Source organism: Dreissena polymorpha, chromosome 2 (genome assembly GCF_020536995.1).
Source record: "Dreissena polymorpha isolate Duluth1 chromosome 2, UMN_Dpol_1.0, whole genome shotgun sequence".
In the NCBI taxonomy this organism is placed as follows: domain Eukaryota; kingdom Metazoa; phylum Mollusca; class Bivalvia; order Myida; family Dreissenidae; genus Dreissena; species Dreissena polymorpha.
The window spans coordinates 23,550,068-23,566,489 of record NC_068356.1 but is presented as its reverse complement, the minus strand read 5'-3'; positions in this window follow the sequence as shown (position 1 = coordinate 23,566,489).

The following is a 16,422-nucleotide window of genomic DNA, read 5'->3' as shown; positions in this document are numbered from 1 at the left end:
AAAACGCTTCATGGAAATGTGTAAGTATTTGTTAAGTATTCAGAATTTGAAAATATGGAAAAGTTATACATCCACTATCTACAGAATCCTCCACAAGATAGATTGTATGCTGAATCAACCAATGGCCATACAGTGACTATCTTCGCAACCTCTGTAAGATAGACTGAATTTTTGTTCAAAACTTCTGCTTTCGGTTTCATAACGTTTTTTTATCAAGTTTTTTTTAAATCACTTTTATTCTCAATTTTAATGATTTGTTAGCATAAAAATATCAGTATTTTATTCCAATATAAGTCAAACAACATGATTTTCACAAGGGACCTGGCCCCATTCCCTAAATGGTGAAAAGCACACACTGGTCTGGCTGTGATAATAATAAACATCAAAGAAATTTGAGTAGAAACATATGCTACTATTTTTAGACGAGACACAGGGTAGATTACATATTCTAGTCTGATCTGGCTATAGATTGCTCCAACTTCATGGCATTGTAATATTATTCAGAGATGGTTACAATATTTTACACTTTAAAATGGAAAAAAAGGAGATATACCATTAGGATCAGTCCAAGGGAAACAACTCATAATTAAAAATTGTACCAAACTTCTCTGTTTATGCAGGAATTATAAGTTTATTATAGGTTTTCCATTAACTTACTGGAATTTAAGAAGTATTCAATATCTTTTTGAAACAGGAATGCACACTGCATAAACACTTAATACTAAAGACCTGAAGATGTCATTAGCATGCTTAAATGTTAGAGGTATATTATGGAATTTATGAAACACGCATTAAAATAATTTGACTGAGTTGCTACAAGTGATAAATAACATGCTTGATAATGACTTGATAATTGATAAGACTAACTTGCAACTTACAACACTGTGATGAATAATTGTCTAAAATTACAATGTCCAATCCAAATTTACAACACACAGTATCTACATGTAATATGGATTCATTCTCAATTGGGTTAGAACTGAAAACACATGTCCAGTTTTTAAAAACTTTTTTCCTGTGTTACCATAACATGACAGGCAACACACATTTGACAGCAGACAAAGACTGATCACAATAGCACATATCTAAGAACTTAACCTCAGTTGAGCATGCAATCTGTGATGGGCTGCATGCCACTGAGGCTGTGACTGTTATTGATATCAATGTAATCTTACCTAACAAGACTTGGCTTGTAATTCTTGACTTGACAACAATCTCAACCAAAGTCACTTCCACCATAAAGGAGAGGAGGTCAGTATTGGGCCAGTGTCTGGCTGTTCCATTTCTGCTGCTCACTTGACCACTGTTCCAACCACAGTCACTTCCACCTAGGCAGAATAGAGGTCAGTACATGTCCAATATTTGGCTTCAATTCTGGTTCTGCTGCTCCCTAGATAACTATCCCAACTACTGTCACTTCCTACTAAACAGGACGGGGCCAGTATTATAGTGTCAAGTGTTTGGCTTGAGGAAACATTTCTGCTGCTCACCATACCGCTGTTCCAACAACATTCACTTTCAACCAAACAGGAGGGAGGTCAGTATAGTGTAAAGTGTTTGGCTTGAGTTACATTTCTGCTGCTTACAATACCACTTTTCCAACGACAGTCACTTCCACCTAGACAGGAGGAAAGTCCGTGAATGTCCAGCGTCTGGCTCAAGTTCTATTTCTCTTGCCTAAAATGCATGAGCCCTTGCTTGCCAAAGTGTCCTCTGTACATCAACTGTGTATTCAAAACAGAAAAATAATTAGCTCATTAGTTATTTCCCAAAAAGGTCAACAAACCTCTGTGAATACATATTATTAATACCTTAATACCTGTTCAGCCATCAAACACCCTATCAGATTCTCAACTAATTGAAATCAACTTACCAGCATTGCTACCTGAAATTGTTTTTTTTTGGGTGGGGGGGTGCAGGAACTGTTTTCATCATAACCCCCGATATATTTCAATGTTTTATTGAAGATAAATGGTATCTTATTATAAAACTGAAATAATATAACAATTATCTCGCTCAAATATGTTGCTATGTGTGCTTTACAAGACAAATCAGGGATACAGGATGTAGAATTTTTACTTAAAGACAAGTATAAAATAGCGGATTTTTTTAAGAATGCAAAAAAATGAACCTTAAGGAAAATACTTGTGTTTTGTGTGTTCCTTGGCTATTCATGAGCAATATGAATATTGCATTTATCAGCTACTGAGGTGTTTTCATGACTCTATTGATAGTTAAAACAAAATACATCAATTAAATCAATGTGATGTCATTAGGGAATTCTCGTTCTTACTATAAACAACATCATTCACTACTTGCTTGGGTGACATAGTATATCGTTATGTTTATACTACTTGCTTGGGTGACGTAGTATATCGTTATGTTACTTCTTGCTTGGGTGACATAGAATATAGTTATGTCAGTCTACTTTCTTGGATGACATAGTATATCGTTATGTTACTACTTGCCTGGGTGAGGTAGTATATTGTTATGTTACTACTTGCTTTGGTGAGGTAGTATATAGTTATGTCACTACTTGCTTGGGTGATGTAGTATATAGTTATGTCACTGCTTTGCTTGGGTGATGTAGTATATAGTTTATGTCACTACTTGCTTGGGTGATGTAGTATATTGTTATGCCACTACTTGCTTGGGTGATGTAGTATATAGTTATGCCACTACTTGCTTGGGTGATTGTAGTATATTGTTATGCCACTACTTGCTTGGGTGATGTAGTATATAGTTATGTCACTACTTGCTTGGGTGATGTAGTATATTTTATGCCACTACTTGCTTGGGTGATGTATTATATTGTTATGCCACTACTTGCTTGGGTGATGTAGTATATAGTTATGTCACTACTTGCTTGGTGGTGATGTAGTATATAGTTATGTCAACTACTTGCTTGGGTGATGTAGTATTATTGTTATGCCACTACTTGCTTGGGTGATGTAGTATATAGTTATGCCACTACTTGCTGGGTGATGTAGTAATAGTTATGTCACTACTAGCTTGGGTGATTGTAGTATATAGTTTATGTCACTACTTGCCTTGGGTGATGTAGTATATAGTTATGTCACTACTAGCTTGGGTGTGATGTAGTATATAGTTATGCCATACTTGCTTGGGTGATGTAGTATATTAGTTATGTCCACTACTTGCTTGGGTGATGTAGAGTATATTGTTATGCCACTACTTGCTTGGGTGATGTAGTATATAGTTATGCCACTACTTGCTGGGTGATGTAGTATATTGTTATGCCACTACTGCTTGGGTGATGTAGTATATAGTTATGCCACTACTTGCTTGGGTGATGTAGTATATAGTTATGCCACTACTTGCTTGGGTGATGTTAGATATATAGTTATGCCACTACTTGCTTGGGGTGATGTAGTATATTGTTATGCCACTACTTGCTTGGGTGATGTAGTATATAGTTATGCCACTACTTGCTTGGGTGATGTAGTATATAGTTATGCCACTACTTGCTGGGTGATGTAGTATTAAGTTATGCCACTACTTGCTTGGGTGATGTAGTATATAGTTATGCACTACTTGCTTGGGTGATGTAGTATATTGTTATGCCACTACCAAAAGGAGAGTTCTCTATTTAAATAAGCTGCTGATTAGGACAACTTGTATATAAACTAAACAGTATACCATCTTCTCATTATTGACTTTCCTTGTTGTATCAATGGTGTAACAATGCAATAGTATAAGCTAAGATTTGTTTACATTCACAGTTCTCAATTAATTAAACGTTGCGCATGAAGTGTGTATTTTTATAGTCAAACCATACGTTAGTGTTAGTAGATACAGATACATTCAAATCACACTTTCATAGCCGCTTTATGCAAAATGGATTTTATGGCGTTTTTGCCAGCCTAGCTTTAGCCCAGCCTAGCTCAAGCCCAGCCTGCGCATTTGCCAAGTCTGGTCAGAGGCGAAGCTATCCCCCTATAAAATCACTCAAAGCTGTTATGGTCTCATTATGTATCTCCTGACCAGACTGCAAGATGCGTAGGCTGGGTGGGCTATAGCTATGATGTGCGCGTATGGCATAAGACCCATTTTGCATGACTGTCTTTAAAAATCTCATTGCATATTATAAATGGCACATTTTAGCACAATGTTTTTCGATATAAAATTGAATTCAAACTAGCAAATATAGCAATCTGGCAAATAAGGGTAGCCTATTCAGGCATTCAGGAACGATTTCCAGAGAAGCTGGCCAAGTACATCAAACTGTGGTTAGATAATAAAACGATTTCCATCTCATTGAGACACTACTATTTCAGTAGTGTTTGTTTTCTCATATTGAAAGCAAAACTGTGTTTATCGATAGTCAATTAACTCTTCCCCTGACGATTTAGTGACTGCATACAGACCCTGAAATTCTGCGAGATGGATTTTAACGCATAATTGTAACTGAGTCACTATTTGTGTCTACATATGTCATTTGAACATTGAGAGAGTAGTCCGGAATTCCTTACACTGAACAGTGTTACATGCTTTATGCTGTGCACAGACACAGTGATGTGGCCAAAGTTCAAGGGGATTTCTCTCAAATCAGCCACTAAAATATTTGAATGTATTCAATCGTGTCCAGTGCTCCAGCTAGGATTTGAAAAGGGCAGGGGGGATTTGTTGTCAAAAGGGCACTTTGGACACGCAGTATTTTGTCAAAAGGGCACTTTTGAGCGCGCGGGGCGTTTCTGGAATGCTTCCTCATGCATGTTAATTTATATGTTAATAATAATTGTTAGAATAATAAATCCCATCATCATTAAACAATTTTAAATTAATGACTACAATGAGGAATAAATTAATTACAATGTATTTTGATAAGATATTTATAAATCATCATAATATGTAAAAAAAAAAAAAAGAAAAAAAAGAAATATATTTTTTTAAGGCCAGGGGGGGCCCTAAGAAGGGCAAGGCGGAGGTTTGGGGAAAGCAGGGTGGGGCGCCCTTCGATTTAGGCCTAGCTGGAGCACTGGTGTCTGCTGGTGTTATGTATAGGTCAAGTATCCCTCTGTAGTGCGTAAATTGTAAAGAGTTCTTTTTCTCTTCATACATAAAAGCCATTTAACAATCTGAGACTTGTATTATGTGGCTATTTCTAATATCCTACCAGTATATGCTTGTTGAGTATTTTGATGACATCAATGCATTCTAACTTAAAATATTAATTTTAAGTGTGTGTTTTCTGTTGTATGGGGCTTTTGAGGAAAAATGCTTTATCGAAATATAGCTGCCAAAACGATGTTTGTACTGGTGTCTGAAATATTATTGAAATTATTTTAAGACGACATTAAAAATATACCAGGCTTGGAAAAGGAAAAGCCAGAAATAATGTTTTGAAAGTTGGCAGTATTATAATGGGTACCTATCAGATTGGAATACGTGTATTTAAATTATAAAAGCACATAGACTGGAGTGTCAAAGTCGCAGAAATTCATCTTCAAGCATGAAAGGAAAACAATGTTTAATGAGTTTTCGAGAGTTGGAGTGCTAGACAAGATGAGAGATGGGAATATTTTGGTAAAAATGGGTGGGAATGTAAAGGATAGAAAGGGGATCCGATTGGAAAAATAAGTGTTACATTTCCATATTACCTTACGATGATCTTCATATATTTAAATTACAGATGGAGGACATGATTTAAAATACGCAATGGCATGCATGTATCCCATTCATGCCATACTCTCTTTTTTGTAAGCCTGATCATTTATCCCTTTAAAAATATTTTGCAAAAAAATCAGTGGCAGTCTTGCTTTGACCGAGTACTGGACATGATTTCAATCAATATTATCTGGATTAAATCATTTGAACACCACTATCACTTTTCTGACTTAAATAGTAATGTCTTTGCTTTGTTTTACCTGTGGACCTACATTTTAGTTTAGTTAAAGTTGGTTGATTTTGCTTGTTGTTTTGTTCAATTTTTTATTTGTGTTTGGTATATCCCATACACCATCAGTCACTAACTGTGAAACGATTATATCTCAACCGACTACTCCATTACTCGGGGTCTATGGAAATACTAGGGGTATATGGAAAATACACCATGGGCACGCAGGGCTTTTTTCCTTCTTTGGGACCCCCCGAAAAACTGCCCTTTCCCCTCAGATTTTTTTCCCCTCAGCAGGTAAATTTTCCCCCAGACTTCATTCCCCCCCCCCCCCAATTTTTTTTTTTTTTAACTTCAAATACATAAGTTAACCTGATCCAGTGTAGAAAATATAACATATTGCATAATTAAATTATCTGTTGCCTTCAATTTGTTTTAAAAACAGCAAAATATGTTAAATTGATTATTTAAGACTTTCCTTATTTTCCCCAAAATCCAGTGTTTCACGTGATTTTCCCCCAAAATCCAGCATTTCGCGCGATTATTTTTCCTCTAAAAAAATGCCAGGCTTTTTCCCCCAAAATAAGATAAAAAACCCTGGCACGTACGTGACCCCTCTAAGCCAATCTGATTAGGTCATTTTTGTAGGAGGTGAGATATAATGACATAAGAAACAGTAGCTAAGGAAACTTCAGCGTACAGTTTATATAGTATTGACAGACCTGTACGCTAAAGCAAACCCATATCGAAAGTCAACCAGAGTCGTGAAATATTTATGTCACCCTATAAATCAAAGAAAGTTCATTTTCTTGGATACATTTCTACATATACTGGTGAATGAATATAAAATACTGCATCAGGGCATATTTTAAGATTCAAATTGTTTCAAATGCATCTTACAATAGATGAAAATAACTCTCATCAGCCTGAAATTCACAATTTTGTTGACATTGTCGCTTTGACACGTGAGGAGTTTCATTTGAAATCTTTCGGATCGCCCTTGACATTTTTTGCTGAAATTGTAAACATTACTTTAATTTTCTGAAATCTATTATTTATGATTAACAACTTACGTCTGGTGGATTAAAAGACTGATTTCAAATGAATCAGGTAATTTAAAATATTGTTTACTTTGAGTTTGTATTTACACTACAATTTGTTTACAAAACAAGCAAAAATAATTTAAAATACCGAGAAATGTCATTCTGAATTTGAAAACACTTAAGCACATGGTATGTTACTAAAAATAAAAATAACGTCATATGACCGTAAAATCTTGCATCGCTGTTTTTCTTGATATGTTAGAGCAGAAAAGATAAATGTCAAATGTTTAAGATAGCATTTTGTGAAAAAACATATCAGTTACATGTGAAAAATGTCAATCTTTCCGATCAAGTGGTTGATTGGGCCAATAACTTCATTTAAAAGCTGTTTTGGACCGGTCTTTGTTAACTGTCAACTTTTCAGGAATTTTTGGTTGACTTACCTAATGGGGTTGGTCCATAACTTTAAAGTCGCGCCAGTCAAAAATCATAAAAAGCGACATTTAAAGTTATGGTAGCCAGATCTAACGCAACAGATGAGCATAGCAACGTACAATCTTATATGCCCTGCAACATTAGCGAACCAATAATTAGTCTGTTGTTGTTCAGAAACAACTTGACATGCTCTGTTTGACATGCTAAGAAATTATCCTTATATAACCTTCTTAATGAGTTTATTGGTCAAAAAGTTTGGCATTGGGGGGGGGGGGGGGGGAGGGAAATTTGTCAGACTTCAAGCCTCCAGAAAATTAGTCCAACTTGTTGAGGCTCTCAAATTTTAAGCTACTTTTTATATTGTAATATTTAGAGCGACGAACGGCTGAACCATTCGATTTATGGTGGAATTTTTTCCTTCTTTGTCTATATTGTTGCGCAAAGATTTTGTGCGCAACATTCAAGCCCCGATATAAGACACTTAATATCAACGGATTGCAATAATATTTACATACCTGTGTAGATAATTCATTTCTCGATAATGTTCCATAAAAATTATGGAATGGCACTTTGAATTTTGTACGCCTGAGCAACTTAAATCCAACCCACTATTCAATTTTTCAATATCTCTCGATTCACTCGCTGTGTAGATATACATTTATAACACGACCTCAATGTAAAGCATCTGGTTTAAATGTGGAAGAATAAACGACGTAAAATACAGTTTGCGTTCGTCTGTTGTGGTGCAGAGTGTTACATAGTAAACCGATGTTATTATACATTTCTGGATTAATTTAGCATTGTTTTTTTTCCTAAAATGACATAAAGTTCTGAAACAAATTTTATTTTTATACTGTACATAAATAATATTGATACAGATCGTACAGTATACTGTCCTATGTAACGCAGAATGTAAGTACATAAAACAACACAGACAGAGGACAGCTTAGCTAGGTGCGAAAAAGACATGCAAAATAACTTGCTGAAACTTAGAATAGTAAATAGAAACTGCACCATATCTGTTTTTGACATATGCTTATTAAATCGACAAAGATTAGCATACCAGATCTAGTTGGTAAAAGTCGGTGTTAAAAGCTCATGTTAAATAAAATTACGCGTACACGTTACACCCGTAATGCCTTCTTCTGATTGGTTCATATTTTAAATCAGTTTCATGGCATGGCTACAGGTCAGTGATTGTTTTGAGATTTAAGCATAAGTTTAACTGAAGAATTTATGCCTTTCTAACTTCATTTTGACAATATATGAGGTAAAAATGTACTTCAGAACTAAAACTGAATAAGTTGGTCAAGTTATTTTGCAATTTTACGCAAATTGATGAAAATTTAAACGTTCTAGTGTCCAACACATTTGAGACTTTTCCCCGACAAGACGTTCCAAAGAATTTAGCCCATACAAAAAGTATCTCTTAATTCTTTGCGCGTCCTATAAATGAGACTAACAGAAAATGTTTTAACTTTTTGCCGTTGACAGGTTGTACGAGCAAAAACAATCACTGCTTTAGAAAGAGTAATCAAACTAGACATGCATTACATGTTGTATTGGCAATTCAGAGCACGGTATCAATCAGGGGTTTTTCTGCCTATTTTGGGAAAAGGAGTCTGACCAAATTGGGAATTTTTATCGACAAAATTGGTCATTTTGGGAATTTTTGCTTCGATGAAACGGCTCATTTGGGAAAAAATTGTGAATTAATCATGCTTAAATAATTCAGTGGTTTAACAAATAAATTTGTTTTTATTTGGTTATTTTGTCTTCTTTATGTAAACAGATGCAATGTTGGGCATGTTCAATGTTAATTTAAGTACTGCAGTTTTGTTTTTCAGTTACAGTTACACTCTGTGATAAGAACTGAACAGTCAAAACCTTATAGCAAATATTTTTGACCAAAACAAACACTGGTTAGTCACACAAGTTATAAGACATTTCATTCTTAAAAAAAAAAAAAAAAAAAAATTTTTTTTTTTTTTTTTTTTTTTTTTTGGAAATTGGGAATTTTTTTTAATTTCGGTTTGGGATCGGGTCCGTTTGCTTTGGGAGTGCCTCCGTTGTCCGGAGGCGCAGACAGTGCTGAAAAACCCCTGTCAATTGACATGACGCCGCCTGTCAATCAAGTTCTTATCTAAGAACTGATCTACCAATCCAGCGATCGATTAATCGGGCGCGTTAGCAACGAACTGTCCGCCATTTTCTAGACAAGCTATGTATAGGTTCACTTTTTACTTTAGCGAGTTTCTTTTGTTTTCATCTTTAAAAAAGTAGATTAAAAATGATTAAACGGTTGTCGATTGGGGACTTTGTAACTTGGACAATCAATATCCTGAAAGATTAGTTGGTGACATTTAATTTATATCGTTTCCAAAGCCGAAAAGAGATCTTGAGAAGTGTAAGAGATGTATAAATGCATTGCTGTCGTCACCACGAACAACTGAACATCAACACTGTCAAAGACAATTATGATATATTTTTATCGGATGTACTAGCAGATATTAAATAGTTTATGTTATCGATCTGATTATCACATCATATTTCACGTTTACAAAAAAATATTTTTATCAGTTACAGGGGTCTTTCCCAGGCCATTTAAGCGCCCCTTGCGGGGGCGCTTGAATTTCGAAATCAGAGTCCCCGGGGCGCTTGAAATTTTCCGATCAGTGTATTCTTCAGTAAAAGAAAGTGGAGATTGTTAAAAAAATTCAAGGTTTCCCTATCAGTGTATCAATATTCCCTGTTTTTAAAAGAGCACTCTGGTACCTACTTTCACAAGTAATCGCCATAAACACCACATGGGGTAATGGATAATCCACTGATAGGAGAATAGCATGACGTGCGTATCGATTATTCTAGCCACATTACACGATCATTTAAATGCTGACAAGGATGTATCTGGTAACTTTCCAGTCGTCAAACTGTGAAGTTCATCGTCCATTCGGTTACGGAATGCTTATGAGGGCGGGGGTTAACTATCGACCATTATTTTTGATTGATGTCGGGCACGAAGTAAGAGTTTATCGCAGCTTGATTAGCAAGAAGTTGTACCATTTGAGTAATATAAAACCGGTAATTAGTACAGTACAGAACATTAAAGACGGTTTTCGAGCATCATCATCACACCTTTTTACTGTAAACAAGTGTTACCTATGACTCATAATTAATACGATAAATTAATTGCAAGTGGTAAACAATTAATTATTATAGCGAGTAAGTTGAGCAAATGACTCCCTGTTACAATTATGTGATAACAATTTATTTATTCCAGTACATGTATATTTCAACATGTCCATGTATAGAACTGATTCACCTCGTTTTTCTGACATTTATTCGGCATGTTATGCGCTTTAACAAATTTTCGTTGAATTAATTACGCACACTTGTAAATGTTTCGACCGATAATCGATAGTAAGAAGACTGATGATGGCAACCGGCTGTGATCCTTATGGACAACGTGAATTTCATGCATAATTCCGTCAAAAACATTTATTCGACTCGTAAAGTGTGTAAACAAATTATCGTTGAATTTATAACGCAACGGTTAATATTTTTTGAAGTCTCAAATGGGAATAATTAAATTTGTAATCCGAAACCCATTACCATAAGTCGATGTTAACGCGTTTTTAATCCGAAACACACTTCCGAATGTAAATGTTACCGCAACGTTAAATATTTTTGCTTCAAATTAGCAGTGCTAATTTATTTTGTGTCGAATCTTTTTCTCAATTAAAAATAGCGCGAAAATTATGCAGCATGTACAACGTCGCGTCTATTGCATACAACTGGCGTGTATTGAGCGTTTTAACAAGCACACAACAGGTCAGGGGATTGACGCATATTCAGAGGCAATATTTCATCAAATCTATAAATAGTCACTTAAAAAATGGCAAGGTTTGTGTTAAAGAAATAATTGAAAGCTTTTGTCGTAAATATTTACCAGAAAGAGATTGATAAAAACGGAATAAACGGGATTATCGGGTAATAAATAGAAACTTGAAAAATAGTAAGTATACAGTAATAGAGTCGGGTTGAAACGGATGTATTGGGGAATCGTTCGAGTCGGGATTTTACTATCTGTGCGGAAAAGTTTTAAAACAAGTAAACAATATAAAAAAAATATAATTTTAAATGACTGGGGGATTTTTTTTTTAAGAGTCATAGCGCACCAAATGACGTCTTTTGACGCTGTTTTTCTTTGAGTTATAACGCACCACAGAACGTGAATTGACACGTTAAATTAAAAAAAAAATCAACATCGGGAGGGGACACCCCTACCGAACCCACCCCCAGTCGGCCCCGGGGCACCTGAACAAATTCCTGGGGAACACACTGCAGGTAATTAATGAAACCAACCATTCACAAATTAGTACAGTAAAGAAATGATATTATATCATTAAAAAAAACTTTGACAAATCAATCATTTAAGTTATAAATAAACAAAATACAAAATCTTAAATTCTTAGTAAGGAAATATATAATCTGAGATTTATAATTATATAAATTACTTCCCTTGAAAATAATTTTCTCTAACAAATCTCTATTTTTAGTAGCAAATAATTATAAGCCACTACCGTGACTGTAGATTCACAGGTAACCTTAAAGTACCTAAGAAACTTGTATGCCCAAAAGTGTCATTGTGTGCTTGGCTTGACCATAAAATGTCTTTTTGATTATGCTTCAGTTGTATGGTTTCATATTATTATATATAATAATTATCTCCCTTTAAAGCTTATTACTTCCCTTGGATTTGTATTTTCGACCTTAGACCTTGAAGGATGACCTTGACCTTTTACCACGCTGTGTTTGTCAGAAACACAACGCCCCCTACTGTGCCGCTTTGATCTATTTTTAAAAAATATATAATTACGCAGGTCAGATAATTATCTCTATTAAAGCATAATATTACTTCTCTTGGATTTGTATTTTCGACCACTCAAAATGTGCAGCTCCATGAGATACACATGCATGCCAACTATCAAGTTGCTATCTTCAATATTGCAAAAGTTATGGCCAATGTTAAAAGGTTTTTTTTGGACGGATGGACAGACTGACATACTGACTAACGGACAGTTCAACTGCTATAGACCACCCTACCGGGGGCATAAAAATAAGCAGTAGAAGCGGCTGTTTCAATGATTAAATATATTGCAATATTAAAAAAAATCAAAAAGCTTTCAGAAATTTTAATTGAAAGTTTTACCCCATTTTTTATTGAACAGCTTTGTTTAGTTGTTATTTTATTGTGTTTAATATTGTTCAAAATTGTGAACGTCATTATAACAAGGGCTGTTTGTAAAACACGCATGCCCCCCATATGGGCTCTCAGTTGTAGTAGTTGTAGTGACAGCCATTTTGTAAATATGTTTTTTGTCACTGTAACCTTGACCTTTGACCTAGTGATCTGAAAATCAATAGGGGTCATCTGCCAGTCATGATCAATGTACCTATGAAGTTTTATGATCCTAGCCATAAGCTTTCTTGAGCTATCATCGGGAAACCATTTTACTACTTCGGGTCACTGTGACCTTGACCTTTGACCTAGTGACCTGAAAATCTATAGGGGTCATATGCCAGTCATGATCGATGTACCTATCAAGTTTCATGATCCTAGGCATAAGCGTTCTTGAGTTATCATCCGGAAACCATTTTACTATTTTGAGTCACCGTGACCTTGACCTTTGACCTAGCGACCTGAAAATCAATAGGGGTCATCTGCGAGTCATGATCAATCTACCTATCAAGTTTCATGGTCCTAGGCAAAAGCGTTCTTGAATTATCATCCGGAAACCATTATACTATTTCGGGTCACAATGACCTTGACCTTTGACCTAGTGACCTCAAAATCAATAGGGGTCATCTGCGAGTCATGATCAATGTACCTATGAAGTTTCATGATCCTAGGCCTAAGCATTCTTGAGTTATCATCCGGAAACCACCTGGTGGACGGACCGACCGACCGACCTACCGACATGTGCAAAGCAATATACCCCCTCTTCTTCGAACGGGGGCATAATAAAATAAACTCTATACAGTGTAGAAGGTATTTTCTATTGTTTGGTTAAAGAAGAATAAGGTCAGGGAAAACCTTGTAAGGTCCGGTGAATTTTAAAAAGTTTTCGGACCTCATGTCCCGTAAGAATATTTTGTCTTTCACATGGGTTGCTTAAATAGTGGTCTAGCCCTATTTATTTGACCCCTTATTACGACATTGACCTTGAAAATAGCAATTAGTTGTTTGTGTGCACCATAAACCCTCTCATACTTACACTATTCATTAATCTTTAAGGCATGTTATAGAACAGACTAAGCCTTGCTTCATTTGATTTTTTACTACCAAAATTGACGTAGACCATGAATACAGTACAGGCAAAGCGGAACAAACGTATTTCGCGATCCGCGGCGGCAAGGCGAAACGAGTCGATGCAGCGTCAGTCGTTGAAGCCGCGTCAGTATGCGGCGGCAAGTCGCATTTCGCCACGAAACTTTGCATCTGTCCGCCGAGGCATGCCGCGGTCCGCGACATGATGCCGAGTCGATGCGATCATGAAATTTTTTTTTTTTTAAATTATAAGTTACATGTAGTTAACAAATTTTGAAAGAACAATTATAATAATAATTAAAATCATAATACATTTATTGTGCGCGGATTGTATTAGCATATACATGTAAGCATAGTTAATGTGTCTGGCCAATTATTAAGTTTGTTTCCCGCCCGTAGCGTATGTATTTCACACATAAACAAGGTCACGTAATAATGTTTTCGCACATACAAGTGGTCAAGGATCCAGCATATGGTGGATTTATAAATTAATTGCATGTTGATTCCGCTATTATATTTTAGCTGAGAAAATTAGCAGTTTGAAGCCACATCAATAATCAAGACGGTGACGACGTATTTGTAGTTTTGTTAATTATCAGCTTATTACAACTATTGTTTGAATATGCGTATATAAACACGTTTTATTTTGTTCATATTATACAGTTAATATCGCTACTAATTACCCGATAATCCCGTATATTCCAGTTTTAAAGCAAATGCTGGTAAATATTTACGATACACAAACATTCTCGATATTTCCTTAAGTATCAAATACATTTGTTACTATTTATAGAGATGATGAAATAACGTCTAATCGGGGCGTTTTTTTTCTCCACTGAACACGCGATTTACGCCTGACGTGATGTTCATATATTTATACAACACAAAATACACCCAAACTTTCCAAACGACGTTCTACATGTCTGCATAATTTTCGCGCGCTTTTTATGAAACAAAGGATATTTTAGCACTGTTTATTTGACGCTAGAATTTGCCAAAGGACGCGTTAGCATTAAAATTCTGAAGTGTGTTTTGGATTACAAATATAATAATGATAATCGAACGAAACATAAACAGTTGCGCGTAATTAATTCTACGCTACACATACATATATGTACATGTAGGTGGATATCTTTTAACTCGATCCGCCGCGTACGTATGCAGCGGATTTACTCCGCGAAAGTACGCAAGGTTAATACATACTCGGCGTCGTTGCGCGGATCGATGCCGAGTGCCACGGCGATACGCCGCGTGAACACACGATTCGGCCGCCGCGGACTAATAATCTGGCTGTGGCGTAGCCGCGGATTATGTTTGTGCCGCTTTGGCTGTACTGTACTCTCTCATTATTTCATTTGTACATGTTTGCACTATATTCATTGCATTTTTCATAATTTAGTATGTTTGAAAAGATTAAATTGAAATAGAATTGAGATATAATAATCATGAGACACATCTTTCTATTAAAAAAAAAAAAAAAAAAAAAAAAAAAAATTATATTTTTTTTAGGGGGAATTTTTCTCCCAAAAAGGGGAAAAAAGTATACTTTTCAGGTGGGGGACTGCCGCCTAAATTCGGCGGCAGATTTGATAGATTGAGGGCCCTGTGTTTGCGTTTGACATATTGCATTAGATTAGTGGTTGAGCCGGACTAAGCATACGCCACATCTGTGAAGCACAGTTTGCACTTTGCTGTATCGTTAGGGCTACCATCTCGAAACCCAAAATACTGCCACACTTTAGATTTTAGCTTCTTAGGCGCATCTGATAATTTCAATTTGTCGGCAACAACTTGTTCAGCCATTTTACCCTTTTTCCGAAAGTAGACCGTAACGCGCTTATTGATTGGATGACTAAAGTCATAAGCAACCAATCGCGTGCGTCGTAATACCAGGTAAAGATAAAACCTTCACCTTCCCCTATCAATAGTCAGAATACAGCGTGCTTTATGTATCTATGCATATATATGTATATATGTTAAAGAATCGAATCGAATTTTGTAGGTTTGGTATCTTAATCGAATCGAAGCATTTTGAATCGATTTTCGATGAATCCGATCAAATCGTTGCAGCTCTATCCAAAACACACTTTCTAGCTTTAAATAACACGTCCACATGTATTTCCTTTGCCCCCAACAAAAAGCTAGTGAAAACTATGCAGCAATGTACAATGTCACGCCATACGGTGCGTGTAATGATTTTTCCCATTTTCATTTTATTGCTTACCCAACGCTTACGCTAGCAACATCTATTGCTCATGTATTGTCCTGGTAAAAAGCGCGCGAAAATTAGCGTGGGTGTATATACACTGTCGAAAAAAAACTTTGTAGTGAGGAGAATGCTGTATCTTTGACATTACGCTCTTTCAGGTAGTTAAGTATTGAAACAGATAATGTATTGTTTACTGACTTACCGGAAAATCTGGTCAATACTGGATTTAATTTTGGTTATTGTGAAAATATGAGCAGCAGTGTTTAGACTGCAATGTTTTGACAAATGTGCGCGTTTGCGATTGTTCGACATCATTTTAAGATATGATTTACTGTGACGCACTTGTGTATGTTTATAAACACGAACTGAGAATATAGTGTAACATTCCATCACCTTTTGCAAACTGTCGAGCAAGAAACGTCAACAGTTTGTTTCTTATCAGCAACACACTCTTTAATTGTTTCTAAGCGACAACAAACTGTTGAAGTGTGTTACTCGACAGTTTGCTTTCTAAAGTTCGCGCCTGACTGCACACCGGAGACCCCAG